This window comes from Vollenhovia emeryi, unplaced genomic scaffold (genome assembly GCF_000949405.1).
Source record: "Vollenhovia emeryi isolate VEMERY1.0 unplaced genomic scaffold, V.emery_V1.0 DF939439.1, whole genome shotgun sequence".
Taxonomy (NCBI): Eukaryota; Metazoa; Arthropoda; class Insecta; order Hymenoptera; family Formicidae; genus Vollenhovia; species Vollenhovia emeryi.
This window is the reverse complement of record NW_011966927.1, coordinates 41563-47447: the sequence shown is the minus strand read 5'-3', so window position 1 is coordinate 47447 and position 5885 is coordinate 41563.

Below are 5885 nucleotides of genomic sequence, written 5' to 3'. Positions count from 1 at the left end.
TGTAGGATTTGCGGATGTCGGAAATCGTTGTAAGAAATACTCGATCGGATTGTGAAAATCAAACTCAATTCTATTTAATATCGACTAAACGTTACAATAGATTCGCGACTCGCACGTTATGTTGGAGCTAACCGGCGCACGTCTATCTCCTTTCTCCGAATTCTAACGTCTGCCTTTTCGGCCCCCGAGGTACGGCTTTATTATCTTGGCCACTGCTTACGTGGGCCAATTAGATATCGATACGCTAAACTCCGACACGTTTGAGTTTAACGCTTTCGACCGTCGCTCGCAATAACAAGGGCATCGTCTTGAAACAAATACGTTACATGCGGAACACCCGTGGACGCGAGGACGCAAACACATCCGAACATGTATAAGATAGAATTCTCAATTCCTACAACACTCGGCCATCCTGCGCTAATATCGGTCCTCCGATATTTTCGGTTTCTTCATCCGTTGTCACTTCGTCATTTTCGTCAACCCAACGCTTGATGTATTCTGCCGCAGTGGATGTCTCGTAAGGTCCCTCGTGCTCGCCGACCTTCTCGACGATATAGCGATCGTTTCTCAATTTCTTTGTAATTCGATAGGGACCCAGGTACTTAGCCGCGAGTTTCAATCCGGGTTTAGCTTGCGTTCTTTTGATGGCGACAAGATCACCGATTTCATAGGATGTTGCCGGTTTTCGTCGCTTATTAAATCCTCGACGATTCTCTTGCTGGACTCGTCTTATGTTCTCTTTGGCTTGGTTTCTGATCTCGTCTCGGTTTTCCTCGAAAATGGAAATTAACTCCTTCTCTATCAGTTCGCGTATAGAGACATCGTCCTTCATTTTAATGTCAGTCCCAAAAAGTAGATTAAAGGGTGTCGTTCCGATACTCCTGTGTGGCGTGGCATTCAAATATTTCTGCACAGTATTTAAATACTTGTGCCATTCCTCCGGCCGAGGAGCAGACATCTTCGCTAAGATCGGGATCAATGTTCGATTAACTCTCTCTACTTGTCCATTGGCTCTCGGCATACCTGTTGTAGTGAGGACGTGCTGCACTCCTTCCGCTCTGCAATATTCTTGGAAATCGTTAGAAGTAAATGCCGAACCACGGTCCGAGATAATTCTCCTCGGATTTCCAAAAATATGTGACTGTTTCGTTAAGCAAGTTAAGACCTCCGCGGTGTTAGTGGTCTTAACTGCATACAGCCAGACAAATTTGGTAAAGGCATCTACCACAACCAATATGTGTCGGTACTGTTTACGCGTCGAGGGAAGTGGTCCCAAATGATCGAGGTGTAGGGTATCTAAGGGAGCTTCGCCTTTCTCGATAGGATGCAGCAATCCTTCCTTCCTGCCATGCTTTCTTTCGGCTAAAATGCACGGTACACAACTATGAACCACCCTCTCAACCTTCGTTTTTAAACCCTGTATCCAATATTCTTTCGCAACTATTCGCTCGGTTTTAATCGCTGATAAATGTCCCCTATCGTGTACAGATCTTATGATTTGCGAATGCATCGATCGCGGAATTACCATTCTCTCTTCGTCGTCAATTAATTTAAACAAAATTCCCGCTCTCATCACAAAACCATCGGCTTTTTTCGCTTCGGCCAACTTAATAATTTCTTGTAAGTGCGCATCGTCGCGCTGAGACTTCCGAATTCGCAACGCTATACCGTCTTCACGCTCGCTTGACATACACACAGGTAACGGATTCCTGCTTAACGCGTCAACATGTGTCATCGCCCTCCCGGAACGATGTTCGATAACATAGTCGAACTCTTCTAATTGTAGAGCCCATCTAGCTACTCGTACGCACAAATCCTTTTTGTTCATCGTTAGGCTGAACGCTTTACAATCCGTAATTATTTTAAATGGTATTCCTATTAAATAAACACGAAACTTCTTTAGAGATTTTATAATCGCGAGTACTTCGAGTTCGTAGCTACTATATTTTTCTTCTGCCGATGTTGTTCGACCGCTCGCATAATGGACAGGACGCAAGAAATTATTATTATCACGCTGCAATAAAATAGCACCATAGCCATATTTCGACGCATCTGTATGGAGTTCGGTGGTTGCGTTTATTTTATACAATTTTAGAACAGGCTTGCTCACCAAAGCCATTTTTAACTTGTTAAATGCATTTCTTTCATTTTCTTCGAAACGGAATACAGTATTTTTTCTTAATAAATTCGTTAGAGGTCGCGCAATCAGGGAATAATTATAAATGAATTTCCGAAAGTAGCCGGACAGGCCCAAAAAGCTTTGTACCTGCTTTACATTTTTTGGTTCGGGGAATCTCGTGACCGCGTCTGTTTTCGTTTCCGACGGTCGCACAGTACCTGACTCTATTACATGCCCCAAGAATTCGACCTTTGTTTTTAAGAATTGACATTTACCCCAGTTGATCGTTAATGCGGACTGGCTTGCTCTATCGAATACCCGCTGGAGTTTTATCAAGGCGTCCTCATAATTTTGTGACGGCACAATTAAATCATCCATGTATGTTAGTACGATTCCGTCATTAATAAGATCCCTAAAAGTAGCGTTAACGAATCTCTGAAAGACTGCTGGTGAATTGCACAGGCCAAACGGCATTCTCAAAAATTCATATTGCCCATCAGGTACAATGAATGCTGTAAACTTTCGGCTATCCTCGTCTACTTCGACATGAAAAAATCCGTTTTCTAGGTCTAAGGTGGTAAAGACTTCCGCGCTCTGTAATTTATCTAATTGATCGTCAATTAAGGGTAACGGATAACGATCTTTTACAACTTTTTTATTCAGCCGCCGATAATCCACGCATAGCCGGTGCGCACCACATTTTTTTTTTACCAAAACTACTGGACTCGCGTATTCTGACAAAGACGGTCGCACGATACCCTCGCGTATCCATTGGTTTACCTGCTGCTTTATTATCTGCTTTTCCTGTTCGGCACATCGTCGCGCTCTCTGATATACAGGTTCCTCGTCCTTAAGAATCAATTTCATTTTAACCTTTACATCGTGCGTCTTTTTTGGTATGTAATTATGAATCATATTTTCCAACGCGCCCCGATAACGATCGTCGAGATGTGCAACATCTAACTTGCTCGGTTCGCGAACACAATCGATCTGAAATATTTCTGGCAATTCAGGTTCCGTTCTTTGTCTCGAGATTAGCATTTCACCTTTCTTCATTATAACATCTACCGTTCTTAAAAAGTCAGTACCGATAATAAAATCGTATCGCATAAGCTCGTCAGAAATTACTCGTACCTTAATAGAATAAATATCATCGTCGATAGAAACTTCCGCATCAAATTCGCCCAAAGTCTCATTACCACCTGTACCCACACCACGAAAATAGATTTTATTTTTTATTAATGGAGCGTTCAGCCTAACATGACAATCCGCGCGCATCAGACATATGTCGCTACCGGTGTCCATCATCGCCAATATTTTACAATTATTTATGTATACATTTTTATAATATTTTCCGTCCTGCTGCCCGCTTACCACGCAGCTACTTTTCCCGGCGTCTGCTTTCACGGTGCACCCTGCCGCCTTGTGTCCGCGCCCTCCGCAACGGAAACATTTCACACCGCTCTCCTTGGTCGGGCAATCCACACTTATATGGTTTTGGTCTCCGCAATAGTAGCAACGTCTCGGTCGGTTCTGCTCTCCTCCGTCGCTTCCCCGTCGTCTCGCCGCTCCGTGATGCCTTTGCGCCCCGTATTCTCCGGCAGCAGTGTCCCGTCGTCCCGTCGGGGCGGCAACATCATCCCGCTGTCCTCCCCTCGGCCTCAAGGTTATCTTTTCGAAGGCCTTCAAAAGAGATGCTGTCGTCGTGAACCCCTGTATTCGGGCTTGATCTTGCAGGTTCACGTCCGATATGCCGTCCACGATATAATCAATGAGGTCGTCTCCCTCTATCGGTACTCGGTTCGCTAGTATAATTTTATCGTGCATGTATGTGCTAAAAGTCTCGCCCCTCCTCCAGATCCGTCCTTCAAATTCTCTTTTCCGGGCTAGCTTGTTCGGGCGGTAATCAAACATAGCCTTCATCTCCAGAAGGAGATCATCCATTGACATCTCAATGTGTTCGGGCTTAGAGCGGAACCACTCAGTTGCCTTACCCTTGAGTCTTGAGCCTATCAGTATTTTCACCATGTCATCCTGTAGCCCGTATGTCGTCGCAAGAAGTCGCACCTGTCTCTCCCATACCTCCCAGGAATCGCTCGCTCCATCAAAATGCGCCAATAATTCAGCGATCGCCGTTATACTTGGCCGCGCCGTTGACACAGTCGCCTCCGCCGGACCCGCCGCTCGTCGCGTCCCCGCAAGCTCTCGCCCCAGAAATTCTCTCTCTCTCTCTCGAAGAAGCTCCGTCTCTCGTCGCGCCACCGCAAGCTCTCTCTCCAGGAGCTCCTTCTCTCTCCTGAGTATCTCCACCTCTCGTTGCTCCATCCTCCTCTCGTCCACGCCAGACACCTCAGATACATCGAGATCTTCTTGGCTTCCGTTAGGCAACGGATCGTTCTGCATCACGTTTGACTCGCGAAGCCAACCACCCGCAGGGTCCGCCTCCTTTAGTCGACTTATCAACTCGTTTTTCGATCCAGTCGCACTCAGCCCCAAGGTTTTCAGCTTCTCTTTGAGCGTCTGGACTGTGAACTCGGAGGGGCTCTTCACAGGCCCCATCTTGTCCTCTCCGTCGACTCACAAAACGCGCGACTCCGCCCTACTCGGTATTATCACACTACACTTGACGGTTTAGTTCAAATCGGCCGAGCCCCCAAAATTTGTAGGATTTGCGGATGTCGGAAATCGTTGTAAGAAATACTCGATCGGATTGTGAAAATCAAACTCAATTCTATTTAATATCGACTAAACGTTACAATAGATTCGCGACTCGCACGTTATGTTGGAGCTAACCGGCGCACGTCTATCTCCTTTCTCCGAATTCTAACGTCTGCCTTTTCGGCCCCCGAGGTACGGCTTTATTATCTTGGCCACTGCTTACGTGGGCCAATTAGATATCGATACGCTAAACTCCGACACGTTTGAGTTTAACGCTTTCGACCGTCGCTCGCAATAACAAGGGCATCGTCTTGAAACAAATACGTTACATGCGGAACACCCGTGGACGCGAGGACGCAAACACATCCGAACATGTATAAGATAGAATTCTCAATTCCTACAATAGTTACAGTCACCACAGACATTTTTTAAAAACAATCAAAAGCACATAACTCCGAAAGTACCTAACGAAAATATAATGTATTATAGTGTTTTGGAAAGCTCTTGGGATAAGCTATAATAATATGCATTAAAAAAGGGGTTCCATTGAAAAATTTCAAGGTCATCTTTACGTGACCTTGAGGTAGCTGTTCAAGGTCATATTTATATTACTATGTAATGCATTACTTGAAACCGTACAACTTTTATGTTTAACATTTTTTCCATCTTACATATTTAAAAAGTTATTTAGAGTAAACTTATATGGATACATACATACATACATACATACATACACACATACATACACACATACATACATACATAACGACATTTTTTCTAAATGTGATTTTTGAACGTTTTGGAACATTCTAAACATATTTTCAAAGAAAACTGGAAAAAAATTTTTTTCACGAAAACAAAGCTTCCTCTATGAGGAAGCAATAATTTGCGATAGTTACAGCAACCACAGACATTTCTCAAACAATTTATCATCATAACAATCATATTCAATATCATATTCAAAAACTCAACCTTAAATAATGCGATTTCCGAGAATAATGTAACTTTCAAAAGCACATAACTCCGAAAGTACCTAACGAAAATATAATGTATTATAGTGTTTTGGAAAGCTCTTGAGGTAAGCTATAAGAATATGCATTAAAAAAAA